We start from the raw sequence: 20409 nt of genomic DNA on the forward strand, positions 1-20409 counted from the left end.
TCTTATAGGACTATATAAGTGAGTATATACCGTGTGTGTCTTTCTGCTCCTGGGATACCTCATTCAGGATGATCTTTTCTAGATCCCACCATTTGCCTGCAAATTTCATGATTTCCTTGTTTATAATTGCTGAGTAGTATTCCAATGTGTAAAAGTAGCACAATTTCTGTATCCATTCCTCCGTTGATGGACATCTGGGTCCTAGTAAGGGGAACAGGAACTATTTCTGACATGAACTCCTTTACCTCCTAAATGACTGGCTCCTTTACCTCCCCGAACCCCCCAAGGGAGGAACAGCCTTGCTAGGCCACAGAGGAGGACATTGCAGCCAGTACTGAACACACCTGATGAGCTAGGGTCAGACAAAGGGGAGGAGGACCTCCTCTACCAGTGAACTTGGAAAGAGGCAAGGAGGAGATGAGGGAGGAAGGGTGGGACTAGGAGGGAACGAGGGAAGGGGCTGCGACTGGGATACAAAGTAAGTAACCTGTGATTAATATTAAAAAAATAAAAATTAATAAAAAGAGAAAAGAAAAGACTATTGAAAGAGAAGCTGGGATTTGCCCGCTATCTAAACCAGCACACGTAGGTCTATGTTCCCTGCTTTTATTTGTTACTTATTTTTCCTAACTGAATCTATTCATGGATCCTCTAGTGTGTTCACTGGCTTATGTGTCTATTTTTAACTTATTTTTATTCATCAATAATTTAATAAGCTTACATAATGAAATATATGAATCCTATATGTCTCCCAACTTTATATTTTCCTCATCCTCCTACTCCGATATCTTCTCCATAACTAAATCTAATTAGTGCTTCCCATATGTGCATGGATGTGAGGCCATCTACTGGGTGCTCCCTGTTTTTCTACCACTGCATTTGCGTTTTGAATTATGTTCTCTCTTTGAGGCAATATTTGATGCAATTTGGTGGTAAAGCTAAGAGTGCTGACTGAATCCTTTTGTCTAACATTATATGCCTTAATGTCCCTAATGCATCTTTCACATGCACAAATAGACAGACTTGTAGCCGTAACAGTCAGTCAGAAGAATTTAATTCATAATTTTGTTGTTGCTGTTTCTGCTAATGCTGGCAGAATTGCTGATGATGTCCACTTGCGTTGGACTGAGGAGCTGCCTCGGGCTGGTGATGACTTCAGTTTTAAGTGATCTGCGTAGCTCTCAGTCATCTTTGGGTCACTCAGGCTTGAATCATCTCTCTATTACAGTCACTGGGCCCAATTTCATGAAGCACAGTCTTGGCCTTATTTTTCTCAATCTTATTCTGAAAAATAAAAAAGCAGCTTCGTTTGGGGTATGCCTAATACTCATGGCTTAAATTGACCTGCCATGATCCTGAATGTAAAGGACAGTGACAAAACTTAGTTAGATGTTTCTGCCTCAGAGGACCTAACCTTAGTGTCAGGTCAAGGTTGGTACCTTCTGGTAGAAACTCTGTTCCAAAGCCTTCCCAAGGCATCAAGTTTCCAATGCAAAGGAGTGGAGAGCAGGATCTCTTCCTTGGAGTGCTTCAGCGCTTAAGCTTTTTCTCGATTTCCTTTTAGTGAGAAATCGGTTAATATGGTGATTGGAAGGGGCTGTCAATGCCAGCTCTCCTGTTCTGAGAATGAGATACTCATTTTCTACTTCCCCAGTCTCTCCCTTCTTCCCCCTCTTTTTCTCCCTCTCCTTCCTTCCTTCTTCCCTTTTCTTCTCTCTCTTCCTTTCCTATATTCTCCCCCCCTCCTTCCTTTCTCCTCCTTGCCCTCCATCCCTTTAATTGCTTCTCATACACTCAGGAAACATCTTCATCTAAAACACATAATTATCCACACAAGGCCATACAGTTTATTCTTTTTTTTTTTTTTTTAATCTTGTTCTTGAAAAGGTGGACCCACAGCAACAGAAATCAGGTCAGTGGTTGCCAAAAACTGGTTATGGAAGAGGCTCTAGAGATGAATGTTTACAACAACAGAGATACTCTTAGTCTTGATGGTGGTGGCACTCACGCAGCTTTGTCACTTGTCTGGGCAAAACACCCCTGACTGGCTAGCATCATCAACAGAAATCCATCACCGGGCCATTGTGGAGGCTGAAAGTTAGCATCCCCATGGATACTCTTAGACCTCTCTTCCTTGCTTGTAGAGTGCTGTGTTCTCACCTTGTCCTTACCTAGCTTTTCCTCTGTGCATAAAGCTGTTGGTGTCTTTTTCTCTTCTGCAGAGGGCATGAGGCCCATATGTTTACAGAAAGCAAGAGAGAAACCAGGCTTGTTAAACACGCATGCTTCTGTCTTCAGTGGAAGGGATGTACATACCTGTTTTTCACACAGAAGGCTGGGAATGGATGTGTCAATAAACTGCTAATCTTTGCTTCTGTAAATCCATGCCACAGGAATCCCCCTTATCTTGAGCATTGTTTCTCAGTCAATAGAAACCATCCTTATGAAAGAGGGGGCCATGCACTTTGCAAAAGAGTTTGCTATTCTGCTTATTACAAACCCTTTCTCCTTAGACTCTAATCCTCAGCACTGCTTCTCGGTCAGTAAAACCCTTCCATGAGGAAGAGGTCATAGGTGCTTTGCAAAAGAGTTTTGATGTAGTCACTCCTTAAGCTTTGTTGGAGTAAGTGTCTTGAGAAAACTTTTCCCCAACCTTTACTATGTTTAAATACGTAAAAAGTAAACTGCTTGGGGTCAGACTCCAGAAGTTTGGACCAGCCTGGCTAACTAAGTCATGCTGAACTGTGTTTCCTTCTTACCTCTCTGTGGATTATTTCACTGTTGCCCTTAGCATTTGCAGAGACCCCTCCCCCGCCATACTCTTTCTGTAAAGTCATTAGACTATTAGGTCAGGACTCCTTCCATTATGCCTCCATTATACTTAATTACCTCTTGAAAGGTCCTGTTGCTAAATACAGTCATAATACATAATGGTAGTGTAGACAACAATGGGGCATATTTAATGGTGGTTCCATAAAAGTGCATCACCTAGTCTCATCATTGTATCTCAGTTTATAGAAATGGGTTCTGGTGTCCACACAATGACAAAAGTCTCTGATGAAGTGTCTCTCAGGACGTACCAGTGCTGTTTGTGACTATATGGCTGCTGCTGTACAGTCAATTGGGATTTACATTTTCAACAATGATATTTGGGGCCCATACAATTTAGGCCGCCACAACCATATTAAAATATGTAGAGCTGTATACATGAAAAGAATGCATCTGCTTTAGGTGTATTATACCTCAAGGATCACAGTAAGCATTCGTCGTCATGCAGAAATTACGCTGCTCTTTGAAACAGAAAGCACAGTTCTGTAACTATCCAGAAAAAAAAATAACTTGTTTGTTTTTATGACATTCATTTTTTTTTAAAGTGAAGGACAATAAACAAGAAACACAGGCCACTCCCAGAGTGCGCTAAATGAATTACATTCCCCTTCCAAGTGAGACACTGTTTTTGATTTTGTAATGTGATTAGCAAACAGAGCAATTCAGGGCAGAGGCAGAACACTCTTGTGGAAGAAAGCTGCAATGTGGGTTACATTAGAAATCCATCGTGATGGGCTGGTCTGGAGAAGCAGATGGGAAAGTTGGTTGCTATGGGGGTTAGCCAAGTTCATCTTTTTTTTTTTTCTAGATATCCTATTTGGGAGATTGCTTGAGGTCAAGGTTGAAATAATTTAGGACAGAATTTAGGGCAAGCAGACTAATGTAGAGAGTGTAAAACTTTGGCTGAAATCTTGGATTTAGATGAATCAAATGAAAAAACAAAATCAACCTCCTTGGCTCTTCATCCTCTCACCTGGAAAAAGGGCATATGAAATCTGGCATGCAGGGTTATAGTGAAGACTTGAAACAAAATAGCAAAAGTCACAGACACAGGGACTGTCATAGGATATATACTTTATAAAAACCAGATTATTATCTTATTGTGTGAGGGTGTTTTGCTGCATGTGGATCTGTGTACTACATGCATGTGATGCCCGTGAAGGCCAGAAGAGGGTAGGTACCCTGGATACCCTGGAACTGAAGGTACAGAAGATTGTGAGTTGCCATGGAGTCCTGGGAATTTGAACCCAGTTCCTCAACCGCTGAGCCATTTCTCTACCCTCTATCCAGTAGGACATCCTTGATATTTGGTAGAAGGCACGGGTTCTAGAGCAGACGGTGTGTCAGAACGCTCTAGATGTGTCTAGCACCCTGGAGAGCTCCTCGTGAAGCCCAGTCGAGCGTCTGTGGAATGCTGGGAGCTTTTTCTCCACTAAGGCCCCAGATCTAGGGGGAAGTCTTTGCTGGAAATGCCTTTCTCTGACTATGATTAATTTGATTCCCAAGAAGCTGGGGATGTAGTTATTCATCCAAGAACATTTGGATCATGAGTCACGAGGAGAATTTATTTCTTCCATTTTAGTTGGAGTTTTTGTTTTGTTTTGCTTTGTTTTTTTTTTTTTAAATAAGATTCCCTAACCTGAGTAGCAGTAGTTCAGTTACAGAGATGAATAAAAATAACAAGAAAGTGTTGATATGTCCAACTGCCTTGTATTGTTTCTAGTGCTTTGCATTGGAAAATTGGGTGCATGCATTATTGATCTGGTGGTGTTGTTTACTGTTTTGTTTTCCTAAATAGGTGACAAAGAGCAAATGGTTGCTCTTTGTTTTTAAATTTTTGATTATATGAAAGAATTTTGAGTTAAAAGACCCTATTATTATTAATTATTGTGGTGGTGGTAGTGGTGTGTGTATGTGTGTGTGTGTGTGTGTACATGTGCATGCCAGAGCATGCATGTAGAAGTTACAGAATAACTCTCAGAAATTAGTTCTAAGGGTCAACTCAGGTCACCAAGCTTGCATTGAAATGGCTTGAGATAACCCACCGAGTTATCTCACCGGCCTGCGTTAAAGGGTCAGCCATCTAGAGTATTATACATTTTGAAGATGGAAATGGCATTAATTGATTGTTGTATATAAGGTTTAGTATAGTGTTTACCTCATGTCAAGGCCTATGCTATATGCTGAAAAGTTAACCGATGAGTCAGACATAGACAGACCTATCCTGGCTTTAGCTTTTCTCTCATCCAGGATCAATTCCTGTTCATTGATTTTTCACCTATGATGTCAGAAGACATTTTAACTATATGCATGGCAGAGTTAGGTTAAAACCTTACACAAAAGCAGTCATGATTTCATACATCTCTAGTTCCAGTACTTAGGAATCTGAAATAGGATGAAGATATTTCTAGGCTAGCCTGGGCTACATAGTAAGGCTTTGTCTCATAAAACAAAATAAAGCAAAGGAGAAATGAAGCTAAACAACAGCAAAGCTAAATGAAAAAGCAACTGTAAAGTTTAAAGATTAGCTGTGACTAACAGGTAAGTGTATGTTGTATATTTAAGTACAAATCAAGTTCTCAGCTCAGTTCTAAAAGGCTCAGGACAAGAAATACAGCGGTAGCTCTAGGTATCTGATCCTCTGTGTTCAGCTTCCAGTATGGGCGTCATCATTATTTTTCACTGTCAGTTCCACTAATTTGAAATCACCTTGGAGATGCACTCCAGGGTATGTCTGTGAAGGTGCGTCCAGAGAGGATTAACTGAGGTGAGTCTCATCCTGAATATGGGCAGCACAGCTGCCTGGGCTAGGACTAAATGAAAAAGGAAGAAAGAAGGAAGCCATTTGGGCATGCCGACCTTCCTCTTTCTGCTTCCTGGTGAGGGCTACAATGTGATCACCTGACCTACCCTCCTGCCACTACAGCTGTACCACCAGGATGGCTGTGCTCTCAACTGTGAGCCTTTCTGGAGTTTTGAGGTTGTTGTTGTTGTTGCTTTTTTTTTTTAATCACAGCAATGAAAAATATAGCCAAATACACGTAGACACAAAGATGCATTCATCACAAGGTGCGAATCTCTCTAAGATCTGTCTACACCGCTTTACAATGTGAAAGATAAGATGGGAACTACTCCCTAACGTCCTTGGATTAGAGCTCCTCATTCACTTCCTTCTCACTTGCTCTTTTGAGAGTTTAGTATGCCTCACTCAGTGTGGCATCCATTCTGTACACCAAGTCCATAAATCTTTGAGTTGCATGGAAGACAGAGTTTTTTTTGTTGATAACCAGTCAAGTACCAAGATCATTGTGGGCTACATTAACAGAACATGTGAACGCTGGGCAGTGTGAAAATTCTATTCTGTATTGAATAGATGAATTCACAAGCAGCATATACTATTCTGGATCGTACTTGTAATGAGAGATTGGCAAAGCTAGAGATTATCCAAAGAGTAAACAAATCGGTGGCAAGACAACCCAGGGGTTAGTGGCATCCATTTTGGAGAATGATCAGTTCTGATCTCTGAGAGTAATCTTGTCACCTAGGAGAAGTTACTTAAGCTACTACAGGCTCAGTTTTCTCATACACTGAAGATAATAACAGCAGCTATTTCATGGGGTGGCAAAGAGTATAGCTAAGATGACAATATTTTTATTTATATTTGAAAGAACACGTGTCAAGGCCAGCTCTCCCAAACTCATGCCCTCATAGTGGGCTTTTCCATGCCCTCATCAGCACGGTCAGCTCTACTGTGCTGCCCAGGTGAGGTGAAGGGCCTACTTTTTCAAGTGCCACAGCCAGTGGGGGCAGGGCCAGTCCTCCCGCCTGCCAGGAATGTTGAAGACTTAGGAGTTGAGGTTGGTGTGAATGGGAGGTGACATCTATCTTCGTGTGTTTGAACAAATGCTATCGGAGAGAATTACCGGAATGATTTTAGTTAGATTCAAATGAAAGAATTTGGTCAAAAAGAGATTTTCAAAGAACGAGATAAAAATATCTTCAAGATATGACAGGAAAAATTGATAATATCCATTGTCTGAAAATGGGACTTAAGCCTCTAGCCGGGGGGGTGATGCTCAGACCCCAGTGAGAGTTCAAGTGGCTAATTTTCATGTCTTGGGGATGGTACAAAGGAGAGCCCTGACCTGGTCACTGGCCAAGTAAGTTTGGGCTCTTAAGGATTCTTGGACTGTGCCCGAGACTCATATAGAGCAGCAATTCTCAGCCTGTGGGTTATGACCCCTTTGGCAAAACTCTATATCCAAAAATATTTACATTACGATTCATAGAGGTAGCAAAATTACACTTAATGAAGTAGCAACAAAAACAACTTTATGGGGCCACATCTGTGGCCCTACAGCAGAAGGAGTCTCTTACCATCAAAGGCCAGGTACACAGCCCTGGCCTGGGCTATAGCCCGGGGACATGTTGATGTCCAAGGACAGAGCAGAACTGGCCCCACCTATCACCTGGGCATCATGGTAGAGCTGGCCCTGGAGGCATGAGATAGAAGAGCTAATACTCCCCTAGCCAGCAGCAGTACTTGGGAGAGCAGGCCCTGTGCATTGCAGGGAGTTGTAGGTGAGCTGGATCCACTACTCATCTCCTGTGCCATGGTATGGATGAGGGAGAGATACCCTCCTCCACCCTCACCCCTCACTCCCTGTGACAGGCAGGAGAACAGAACCGGCCCTGGGGTCAGGAAAGCAGGAGAACTGGCCCTGCCCTTCACTAGCTGCAGCACTTAGGAGAGTGGGCCCTTCATGTCACCTGGGAAGCACAGTAGAGCTGACCCTGGTGATGAGGGCATGGACAAGCCTACTTTGAGGGTATGACCGTGGGAGAGCTGGCCCTGACACTTGTCTGTCATGCAGGGATATGGGTGAGGGAGAGATGCATCCCCCCTTTGCCACCTATGACAGGCAGGAGAGCTGACCCCAAGGTCATTAGAGTGGGAGAGCTGGCCCTGCTCCTCAACCAGCTGCAGCACTCAGGAGAGCTGGCATTGGGGTTCACCTGGAGAGCACAGTAGAGCTGGCCCTTGATGAGTGGTTTGCAGGTGAGGCATCCCTGAGGTCGCCGGTGCAGGAGAACTACCCTGCTTCCAGTCAGTGGCAAAGACTAGGGAGAGATGCCCCCCTCCCCTCTGTTATCCTTTGCCATCTATGGCAGGCAGGAGAGCTGGTCCTGGGATCACGAGAGTGGGAGAACTGGCCATATCCCTCACCTGCTGGAACACTCAAAAGAGCAAGCCCTGCACCTCACCTGGGCAGCAGGGTAAAGATGGCCTTGGTTGCAAGGGTTGCTTGTGAACCAGCTCTGAGAGCTGGTGGGCTGACCAGCTCAGATACCTCTCAGGCCTAGATGTGACCCATCCCAAAATCTATCCCATCAATAAATTTCTGGAGTGTGTCAGGGGCCCAGTTCTGCAGATACAAAACTACAGGGTCTTGATGCCAACAGGGCATCAACAGGATATCTGCCAAGAGAAGTCTCCCTGAGGTTCCAATATTGATAGAGTAGTAGAAGCCAGAGGCCTTGCACCGAACCAACAAGTCACTGCAATGAACATTTGCAAGCAAAGACGGGCAGACAAAAGGGTGTAATGCAGGACACATTGTGACACCCTACAGCTTCCACAATACGATGTTTTTCTTCCTCTCTGTTGGGTGAGAGAGGTTGTAAGGATGGAGGATGGGTGTGAGGGGATGGGGAGATGAGTGGGCTTTGGGCACATGGTGTGAAATTCACAAAGAACCAACAAAAAGTTAAAAAAAAAGATAAATTTATGTTTGGCCATTACCACAACAGGAGGAACTGTATTAAGGAGTCGCAGCATTAGGAGGTTGAGAATCACTGACCTAGGGCTTGAGCTCAGGAATTGCTACTGGGCAAGCATCTCAGCCTGTTGTGATAAAACCAGTCTCTGAGTGGGCTGTTTTGTTCCAGTGGAGCTGGAAGGGAGCTCCTTTCACATATATCAGGCAAAGATTGAATTCCAGTGTGAAAGTGCCTCAGGGAGAGACATGAAAACAAGGAAAGAAGGTTGAGGATGCTTCTCTGTCCATGAAGCTTACCTAGCAAACGGAAGTTCTGAATTTGATCCCCTGCACTACAAGAACTGGGCGTGGAACATGCCTCTAACCCCAGCACTGAGAAGGTTGAGGCTGGAGAATCAGAAGTTTGAAGTTAAGGTCATACTCAGCTACATCGATGGTCTGAGTGCCAGCTTACACAAGACCCTGTCTTAACAAAAGAGAAGATAAAATATAGGGAAAAAAAAAAAACACAAGCAGCAGGCATATTTTGGAGTTACTTAGTTAGAATGAGCTGTTGGGTAAAAGAGCACAGTGAGAGGCCAAGGCCAATGTATGGAGAGCTTTATGTGGAGCTGGTGAGAAGTTTTGCACATTCCCCAGTTAGGTTTCCATGAAGAACGAAACACTTACAAAGAATCTCCTTGTGCATGGATCAGCTAAACGGTGAATGAAAGCAATTACAGACAACACTTCTCTCTTCTCTGTTGTGAATTGATGTAAAGTGTCCTGCATAGGCTCATGTGTTGAACACCTGGTCTTCAGACGGTGATAAATTTTGGGGGGAGGTTGTGTAACCTGTGAGTCCTAGCTGGAGAAGGTGAATCACTGCTGTCTGTGGCAGTGGGGGTGAGGTTTATAGCTGCTCTCCACTTCCTGTCCCATCTTTGATTTCTGATTCACCCAGATGTGAGCAAACTCTTGCCTCCTGCCTCCTGCCTTCCCAGCCTCCATGGATTGGGTTACTTTAAACTGTGAGTCAAAATAAATGTTTCTGTCCTTAACTTGCATAAGGCAGCTACTTTATCACAGCTTGGGACAAATGACTAATACTCTCACTGTCCTCAAGCCTGGAATCTGGAGCTTGAATTGTCACCTTTTCTTCATGCCAGTGATGTACTTAATTACACAAGTGTGGCGAGTTGCCCATAATGTTAATGTTCCCTTCTATTCCCAAAATACAGGGAGATGGGGCTTTCTGTGGCATCATTCTCCTAGCTCTGACGGACACAGGAAGCACTTAGAGGTACATCCAGCACAAAAATGACAAAACACAGACCTGGAAGCCAGATGTCAAAGTTTCCTCTTAAATGACAAATCATTTTGCCTATGGCTAACCCAGCTTCTGGCAAGTCAGCACTTCTGTTTTTGCCTCAAGGCAATACTTAAGTTAATTAGCTGCAATTATTAGCCCTGCTGCAGTAGAATGCACAGTAGCAGAGGAAGGAAATGAAGGCACTAGGGAGAAGCAGTTAGGTGTTCTGCTATGGCTAATGGCCACAATGACCAATTTAGCACCTCCAAAACCCAAAGCAATACTGACCCCAGAACACACAGAGAACAAAGGACAATTTGAAGCAAAAATATGTGTACTTACAAAGTGTTCTCTCCAGTGTCCTCCCACATTCTGAGGCAATGAAATGTCCCTGAAGATGGATTCCTGTGGGAATAAATCACAGCAGGCAAGAAGAACAATGAAGGTTGTTAGAAGCTGTAGTTGGAAGGCTTCTTCTCTTATTAGATATGTGATTTGGGGCCAGTAAGTTCCGTTACTGAAGAACTGAAGACAAAGAAGGATACCAAATTCAAAGGGTAGAGGAGTTTTCCATGTGAAACACTTGTGGTCCCATGCTCTGAATTAGATACATGAAGCTGAGATCCTGGCTACTCTCCTTATGACCTGATTCTCTTGTTGGGCCAATGTACAGCTTGTTGGCTCTAACATCGTCTTCACAAAGACACTGATAAAGTTATTCCTGCTATGCTAGGACCACTAGAAGTCAAATCTGTCTAAATTTACCCAGTTTTATGGAGACACTGAATTAAATACTAGTTTAATACTAGACCAGAGAATTAAATACTAGTTTTTTCAGTTTTTCCCTTTAAAAATCTTGTTCCCCTAGCCAGTCCCACTGCACTCCTCTTTTTCACCAAGGAGGTTGCTATGACCCAGGCTCGGATTTTTTATTAAATAAACCCTCATGCATTTGCAATGGAGTCTATTCCTGGTGGTCTTTGGGGGCCTCATGAACTGGGCATAACAGCACTATCATGACTACAAACGTTTAGGAGTTGTTTTAGTTTCTTTGGCTACCATAATAAGGTACCCCAAACAGGGTGGGCAAAAACAGAAATCTATTGTTCCATACTTTTAGAGGCCAAAGTCTGAACTGGAAGTGTTGGCAGGACCATGCTTTCTGACTTCACTAAGGGAGCACCTTTCCTCTCCTCTTTTAGTTTCTGGTGCTAGCGTTCTGTAAATGGTCCTCCCCTGGTTTATAGACATTTCACCCAGGGTCATGAGTGTTTGCTTCCTGTATGTTTTAACAGGTTGTCTTTCCTCTGTGTGAGAATGTCCCCCCCCCCTTTTTCATGTTGTACCCGTCATGTTTGATTAGGACTCATTCTCAGGGATCCATCTTAACTTACCTGGTAAGAGACCCTTATCTCCAAACTGCTATTTGGTGGTACGTTTGAAGGATTAGGGCCTTAACGTATCTTTTTTGAGTGAGCGTGAGATAAAATAATGATGGATGTTCAATCACGGACATCACTTGAATCCATGAATTAATGTGAGCATCACTAAGAGTGGGATGGCAGTGTGCAACCCCTGACGTAAGGCAGCACACAGCAAATGGAATCATCAACAAACCATTTTCATCAGCAAAGTAATTAAATCTGAGCCTGGATTTTCACTGACTTCAGTGCATAAGACATAGGGAAGATAGAGAAGAAAAATCTGGAATCAAGTAGTAAAACAGGCTGGCAAACCACACGTGAACAGGGTTATCAACAGCGAAATCATATTCAAATTGCACTGGAAGATAGTCTTCCTCACAGGGTGTTTGTGATGAGAATGTGGAAAATGGTGCTGCATGCCTGTAACCTTGGCACTTGGGAGGCTGAGGCAGGAAGGCTATGAATTTGAGGTCATCCTGCTGGACATACCAACACCCTGCCTCAAAATCCCTAACTAACTAACAACTAACTAACTAGCTAACTAACCAACTAACCAACCAACCAACCAACTAACTAACTAACTGACTGACTGACTGACTGACTAACTATAAAACCAAAACCAAAGCTAAAATAACAAACGTGTACATGGAAGATTGTGGCTCATTCCAAAGGACAATAAAATCAGTTTCTGTCGTAAATTAAGAGCCTAAGAAAAAAGATAAACTATTTTACATTAAAAAGAAACCTGAGTGGCTGGGAGATGGCTCAGTGAATAAAGTGTTTGTCACACAGACATGAGGACTAGAACTTAGATCCCCAAACTCCACACATAAGCTCGGTGGACATAGAGCCTCCCCTATATTCCCAGCATTCAAGGAGGGTAAGGCAGAGGGTACTCAGGGCAAGCTGGCTAGCTAGGCTAGCTAAGTTGGAAAGCTCCAGGTTTAGCTAGAGATCTTTACTTGGGGTAAATAAATAGTGATTGATGAAGGCACTTGGTGTCAGCCTCTGGCTTCTACACATACATGCACGCACACATACACACACAGAGAGGACATGTGAACTCAGACACATACACACTCACACATAGGAGGCTTGAGAAGTATTATGACCAAATGTGATGTGGGAGAGATCTTGTTTGCCTTCTGATTTCAAGCATCTGGAAAAATCATCACGGATGACACAGAGAGTCTCGTGTTTTGCAGACTTGGTAAGAAGACTGGGGTGCTATAGGAAGATATTCGCATTTCATACTATCTCTGTAACTACTGTGCTTGGTGACTTTTACAGAGGTCGGTTGCCATTCTATCTAATTTTTAATGTATTTGAAAACATTCACAAAAAAAAAAAATCCCTTAAATCAGAAGGAAAGCATTTTCCCCAAACTGGCAAATTCTGTAGTTCTTTGTCTAACACCATAACTGTTTTCTTCATCTGGCCATAGAGTAGCAGTGATATTTATTGCATATTGCACTTATTTCCATGTAGTTGAAAGAATTTTACTTCTAGTAGTTAATAATCCAATAAACTTTAGAAGGCAGGTGTCTGTTACCATCTCTATGAAGGAGGAAACTGAAAAACAAAAGACTTTATGTCACCGCTAAAGAGCATGCAGCAAATATCTTGAGAAGCAAGAGCTTTAATTAGGCACTCTCTGTATAGCATATTCTGATCCATTCTTTTTTTTTTTTATACATCATGTTGCTTTTCCTGAATGGATTTATTCTAAATCCCATGTGATACAGGCAGGGCAATTGACCACAAACATGCACACACACATGAGAGAAAGAGAGAGAGAGAGAGAGAGAGAGAGTAGAGTTGGGGAGAGATTTTGTAGAGCACACTAGGCTTATGCTCCAATCCCTCCATCTCTGTATGATCCTATTTTCATTTGCATGTCTCTTAGTGACCCACAACTCCTCCCCCAACCTTCCTGCTTCACTACCATCTAGTTACTTTAGATCTTTGTAATCCCTCTCATCATAGCCAGCTAGGGATGGTAATGTCCACATCTTTAGATTGTTGTTCACATGGATCTGTATCAGGCCTTGGAAGTTGTGTTGTTCACAAACATTTGAATGCTTTTGGTGAAGTCTGTCCTCACTACGCTTTGAGATGCGTTACGCTAGTAAGCCTGCACCTTATTCTACCAAATACTCCACCCAATCGAATTACCTTATTCTAACCTAATCACCACATCTGATGTCAGTTCCCTCCCATTCACTTTAGCAAGACACGGGAAGCAATGCAACCAAACAAATAAATTCATCCTAACCTGAGACTAACTGATAGGTTCTGCAAACTTCCAGGTACACTTTCCAAAGAAGATGACTCTCAACCAGTGTAGAGATGGGTTGATTCATGGATGCACTCATTTATTAATGACAAACACATTTTGAGAACACACCCTGACCTGGACACTGGTGATACAAAGGAGACTATTCCTTCTACAGATACAGGAAGAAGACAATGTGGGTGCTGTAGGAATAGGTCCACATCTCTTCTAATCTTAAAAATTATCTCAGTCAGTGATAGATTTATGGAAGTTGGCTGCCATTCTGTCTACTCTTTAGGATATTTGAAAACATTCACAATGGGAGTAAAATCAGCCTTAAATCACGAGAAAAACTTTTCTAGTTTCAATGTGCTTGTTCACAATAGAGTTGGAGAAAAGAAAACAGGAGTGGGTGATTTTAGTAGGGTAGGAAAGTATTCTACAGACTGTAGGACAGGCTATTCAGTGGTCAAAGAAGAGAGTCCCCAGCCCACAATGTTGGTATAGGCTAGAGGTCATAGACTGTCTTGAGAAGGAGACACCTCATCTTAGCCTTGAAGCTATGAAAATTCCAGACTCTGAGCCACAGCAGAGCCAAAGCACAATGAAAATATGTCAGAACCTTTGGGTTTACTGAATTAAATTAATCATAAATATGTAACGTACTTCCACGGAAGGAGGATGAGTAATAATGAGAAATGAGGCTGGCTGGGTGGGTAGGAGCATGTCCTAGTTTCATTCTATTGCCGTGACAAACACCATGACCTAAAGCATCTCTGGGAAAGGAAGTCTGGGTCTATTTCAGCTTACAGGTTACAGTCCACCATGGAGGGAAATCAGGGGAGGAAGTCAAGCAGGAACTTGAAGGCAAGCCTGTTTGATAGTCTACACCACACTGCCTCTAGCTGAAGCACTCTCACAGTCACGGACAAATGGTAGAAACTGTGGAAGAACGCGGCCTTTTGGTCCACATAGGCTTACACTGCCTTCATCTATAGCTCAGGGTCATCTGACAATGGAATGGTGCTGCCCGCAGTGAGCAGGGCCTCCTACATCAATTAACTACCAAGACAATCCCTTCCCCATAGACATGCCCATAGGCCAATCTGCACAAGCAAGTCCCGCAAGGCTCTCCCCTCAGATAATTCTAGGCTGGGTCCAGTTATTGACAATTCAAGCTTCCTGGGACAGAGCCATGGTGGGACCTGAGGCCTGGCTCAGTTCCTATGGTAGATGGGAAATTCAGCTCACTAGGTGCTTTTCCATCTTCCCTCGGGTGGTATCACCATGTAGAGCCTAGACAAACATCACAGAAAGGGGAGAGCGGCTTGTATGAAGTTCTCAGTTCTCTCTTCTTGAAAAAGCATGAGACACAGAGACGTGACTCCTCTTAGCAAGCCCCCTCAAGGAGTGGGGCAGCCTTTACTATCCTGTGGAAAATAGCTGGAAGAAGCCTAAAGGTGTACAATTATCTAGGTTCAAAACCAGACTCAAGCAATGCTGCTCGCTGCCTCTGAGTTAAGCTGCTAGATATTTCTGACATCCAGGAAGAAGCGAATGAGGACTTGTGAAGTGAATGCTTGAAGTCAATGGTTGACTCCTTCCCATGCTTATCCGCTCTTCACTGTCGGTCTGCTCTAGGTTGCTGGTTGCAACGACAAGGCTCATGCCAGACTCCCAGATCAGTCCAGGATACTGGTTTTGTGTCTGCTAAGTTTATCCTAGAGTTTGACAAGCATGCCTACTCCAGCTCTGGAACTTGAAATCCTTGTAACTCCTCTGGCTCCTGGCAGGAGCGCGCTGACCCCAGTTCATTGCCATGGAAGTTGTGTTATAAAACCCCTAATCCCCACCATGCCCTTTGCCTCTCTTCCAAATAATTCAACAAGCAATAGTTTTGTTGCAGAAAAAAATATGAAGCTGTCTCGGTATAACTAAGAAAAAAACTATAATTTTCCAAAGTTCAATATTGACCTTGAAGTTTTAGTCCCTGTGTCTAGACACACAGAGGCATGTAGCTGTGTACAGCTGGGAATGTACTGCGCATGCTTTTCAGAAATCCTTCAGTTGTATGTTAGTAGAATACTTCAGTGTCAAGAAACTCATTGCCACAATGCATATATACAATTCCAATGTAAAGGTATACCTAAAAATCAAATTATTCCCATTTTTAACACTTAACATGTTCTCAATGCTTTATATTTTATTTACCCATTTAGGTACTTCTAACACATGTATTTATTTATTTTTTTCTCCATAAGAAAAAAATTCTCTTCTTCTTCTGCTTCTTCTTTCTTTTCTTCTTTCTCTCCCACTTCTTTCTCCCACTCCTTCCTTCTCCTTCTCCAACTTTTCCTCTCCACTCCCCCTCCCTCCCTTCCTCCTCCTCTTTCTTTGAATTTCTTTCTTTCTTTTTTATTTGAGATAGAGACTCACATAGTCCATGTTGGCCTTAAGCTCACTATATAGGGCTGTATCTCTGATCGTCCTGCTTCCGTCTCCTAAGTGCTGGGATTATAGGCATGCACCACCATACTGGCTTATGTGGGATGAAAAAATTGAGCACAGGGTTTCCTGTGTACTGAGCAAGAGTTTACCAACTACATCTCCATCCCATGCCTAAAAAGAATTTCTTTTTTTTAAATTTAAATTTATTTTTTATAATTTATTCATTTAACCTCCTGATTGTAGCCCCCTCCCACATCTCCTCGGAGTCCTACCCTCCCTCCCTCTTTTCCCCATCTCCCTGTTCTATTCCTCAGAAAGGGGGAGCCCTCCTCCCCTATCATCTGACCCCTGCCCATCAAGTCTCACTAGGACTGCCTGCAACCTCTTGGGAAGAATTTCAAAAAGTAAACTTTGTAGGGTAAATGTTTTCAGATTTTAAAGAATTTCAAAAAGTAAACTTTGTAGTGTAAATGTTTTCAGATTTTCAAGCTGACTTATAAAAGCATTGAATGAATGTTTATGTATATAATCAGCAACAGTATAGAAGTGTGGTCTTCTTCTATTGTCATTATAGCTGCCATCATCATCATAAACTAATATACGATAAACAATATGCCTAGCAATAGTCTAAACACTGTATTATAGCAACTTATTGAATTATCACAATAGCTGAGTGGCAAATGCCATGATATTATTCAAAATGCTCCATAGAGAAACTGCAATAGAGAGTCAAACCTAAAAATCAAATTTGGATAAACACAAAAGTGAAAAAGAATTACTCCCATCTTCAAGTCCTGCTTTAAACAGTAATCGCTATTAAAACTTTTGTATATATTCATCCAGATGTTTCTATGCATAAAATATGAGCAAGCTGCAAATGCATCTATTTTAAGCACAGAGGAGACCATGCTGCACTCTCCATCACTCTTTTACAGCCTGCCTTTCTTAATTTTTTGTTTTTTAACAACAAGCCATGGCCACCTTTCCACAGCACTCCACAAAGATTTGCCTCATGATCTTTCATTTGTCTGTGTGTGTGTGTGTGGGGGGGGGGTGTGTGTCAACATTTCACTTATGTAGCCCAAGCTCTCTTTGTTGTTGTGACTTTCTTCTGACTCTACCTCCAGAATGTTGGGATTACCAGCATATGACATCACCCCTTGGTCGTCACTGCTTTTCACAAGCATGGTGTTCTAGTGTATGAATGTACTATGTAGGTCCTTGTGTCTCTCTTATCACTCAACCAGGCTGTTAAGGTTTGAAGGTTTAGAGCACAACCTCAAGGCATTTTGGGAAGGTCTGAGCTCAGAGCAACTGACCTGAGCAATGGAAAGTGGTGTTCTCTGTAGAGCTCAGGGTCACTGGAAAGCTCAGTGTGGTGAGTGGAATGGCCAATGAGGAAAGCTACCCCGAGCAAGTGCACCTGCATGCCTCTGCTTAAATAATGCTGCATGAAACTGGATAAAGTTGAATGGGAGAGCCTGGACAGTCTTACCAATGTGTATTTGTGCAAACATAATATCAAAAGTTACATTTAAAAAAGCATGTTGAGCTGGAGAGACGGCTCAGCAGTTAAGAGCACCGGCTGCTCTTCCTGAGTTCAATTCCTAATAACCACATAATGGCCCATAACCATCTGTAATGTGAGCTGATGCCCTCTTCTGGAATGACAGTGTACATGCAGATAGAGCACTCACATACATTAAATAAATAAATAAATCTTTTTTTTTTTTTTTTTTTTTTAAGAAAAGAGTTTAAGAAAAAGAAAAAAAAGAAAAGAATGTTGAATGAGATAGGAAGGCACCACAGTGGCCTGAGTTCTGGCACTGAGCAGGCCAGGCACCATGTTGATTAACAGATTTAAAAAAATTGTGTATGTGTGTGTACATACATTCATGTAAGTGGGTACCTGTATACATTTTGGGGCACATGATGGCACATGTATGGAGGTCAGAGGATAATCTCTGTGTCAATCCTTGAGCTCACCTTGTATGAGACAGTAAATCCTCCTGTCTGTCTCCCATCTCACCACACAAGTCCTCACACTGGCATGGCAAGTGCTTTACCCACTGAGCCACCTCCCCAGCCTCCAAGGAGGAAGCTGGTCCTTTCTGTTTGCCATTGTGTTACTGGTTCAGACTGCTGGACCCTGAGAATCCCCTTTAGCCCTGACATCCTACAAGTGTGCAAGCCAAAGCAAGATCCATCTGTGTGAGCCAGATTATGGGAATGGACCTGGAAGCTCATGTTCCCTAAGGAATCATTTTAACTCTTAGTTTGCGCCCTTGACATTTCTTGGGGATGGAAAAATATATAAAGGAGGACAATAGGATACAGTCTCAGAAAGAGAGTGATGAGTGAGCCAGATCCACCGTGCAGCCTCCCCGAAGTGGTGCAAGAGAAAAATCAGTCCACGCTCTTCAAGCCTTCCCATCTCAGGCACCATCCAAACAGGTTTCAGTCATGATTTGGAAAGCTCTGTTGTCAGTAGCCAGGGATGCACTAGGTATACATATGTAAATTCACTGTTATTCGGAGAGTGAAAAAAAAGCACAGCTTACAGTACACTGATAATGTGTGTCAGCAGAAAATGAAAAAACTTAACGCACAATCTGAGTAACAGGATTATGGGTGACTTCCATCTTCTCTTCTAAACATTCATGTATTTTTTTTAAAATCAGTTTTCCAGATGAATAAGGATTCCTTTCACAATAAAAATACAACAAAAGTGACTTTAATGACAAATAAAAAGGAAGTGAGCAATACGCCACTTGCTACAACAAGGCCATCTTTTTCTTTTCTTTGTCTATATTTTTCAAGATCACCTTAACGAATATGTATTCATTTTAGAAGAGAAAACAACTGGGGAACTCTTCATGCCAAGTTCATCTCCCCCTTTTTCCTTTCAGGGTTCATTGGGAAATTCAGTGTCCAGAATAAAATTCAGCCTCTTCCTTCCTCCTTGTACACAGAAGCAGACATTTGTTTAAGGTCTGTTTGGTGAAATGGTAAGTAGATCCAGCACTGGCCAGTGGACTAACTCAGCCCACCCGGGCTTGTTTGCACATTTCAAAATTGGAGCTGTAGCATTTAAATTCTGATGAGAAAGAATCTCAAGGACAAAAGAAGGCCAAAGAGAGAAATACAGTTACCTGGGGAGTAGGGGCCATCTTGGACTCGCTGGACGCACCATTGTGCTGTGGGAGGAAACAAAGGCCACATCATGATTCAACCAATGGAGTCTGTCTTCTTCTCTCCATCTTCTTCCTCACTCTCTTGCTTTCTTCCCCATCCTTCCCTCCCTCTCTCACTCTCTTCTCCCCCTTCATCTTTTTTTTCTGATTGTTGTTTATTTGTTTTGCTTTTTTGTAGTATTGGAGTCTGAACTAAGGACGTTGTATATTCTAGGCAAGTACTTTGTGAATGAATGACACCTTCAACATCTGATTCTTTACTAGTTATACCTGAGCACATTAAAAACAAAAAACAAATACAACCATTTTTAAAAAATATATATAAAGCAACATAAACTCCAATTCCTAACTGTTAAGACTCTCTTCAAAAAAAACCAATGGTTTTAGTGGAAATGCAATGAAATTTACTTAGAGTAGAAATAGAGGGCATTTTTTTCTAAAAATTAAGGCACGTCTGAGGCTCCCATGAGTCTCACATGTTTCCTATTGTCAACACTCCCTGTTTGGTGGTGAGCTCATTATTTTTGCATCCGGGAACGTATTTGTTAACACACCCTAGCAACTAGGAAATCAATGCACTGCCATATGCCTAAACTGAGACCATTTGTCACGGTTGGTGTTTCCTCTAAAGAGTGCAGGGTGGACCTTGATTGGAAAAAGCGCCAACGTGGGAATAGTTCCTTGAAACGTCAGGTGGAAAACACACCAGCAAATGGGGGTATTTAATACTGATCCCACGAAAGGAAGGCTCAAAATTCTGTTGACGCTTCCTACTGCTGTTCTCTGATCAACAATGCCTTAGCTCTGCATGGTTTTTTTTTTTGGTTTTTTTTTTCAGGGCACACCTTCTTGTCATTTGTGGATTCATTCTAGATGGAGGAGGAGAGGCCAAGAAAAAGAAAGCTGCAGGGTCACACACAAATTAGAGCACAAACAACCTTGGAAAGCTGCTGACAAACTCTTCTTCCTGTGCTCTTTATGCGCCTGGGAGGCAGACTGGGAAGACAGAGACTGGGGCCTAGATTTAGAACCCAGAGCTCAAGCTCCAGCTCGTAGCCCCAAGGCCTGGTTTGTGAATCCAGTTCCTCAACTCTTCACTGTACTGGACAGGGTCAAATGACAGCTGTGGTGGCTGCCACCATCTTTGACACATTGATCATTCCCCTCC

At 42.6% G+C, this 20409-nt stretch overlaps 1 protein-coding gene across 1 annotated transcript in view; it reads right to left on the reverse strand.

The window, feature by feature from the left end:
- Nucleotides 1-1088: 1088 nt before the first annotated feature.
- Smim36 (small integral membrane protein 36) overlaps nt 1089-20409 on the reverse strand; it is a 33048-nt gene continuing 13727 nt past the window's right edge. Inside the window, exons 2-4 of the mRNA XM_060388403.1 lie at nt 19200-19244; nt 10243-10305; nt 1089-1284 (exon numbers count right to left, since the gene is read on the reverse strand). The gene's annotated coding sequence lies outside the window, so the exon portion shown is untranslated. The remainder of the gene's footprint in view (nt 1285-10242; nt 10306-19199; nt 19245-20409) is intronic.

This window comes from Meriones unguiculatus, chromosome 7 (genome assembly GCF_030254825.1).
Source record: "Meriones unguiculatus strain TT.TT164.6M chromosome 7, Bangor_MerUng_6.1, whole genome shotgun sequence".
Classification (NCBI taxonomy): domain Eukaryota; kingdom Metazoa; phylum Chordata; class Mammalia; order Rodentia; family Muridae; genus Meriones; species Meriones unguiculatus.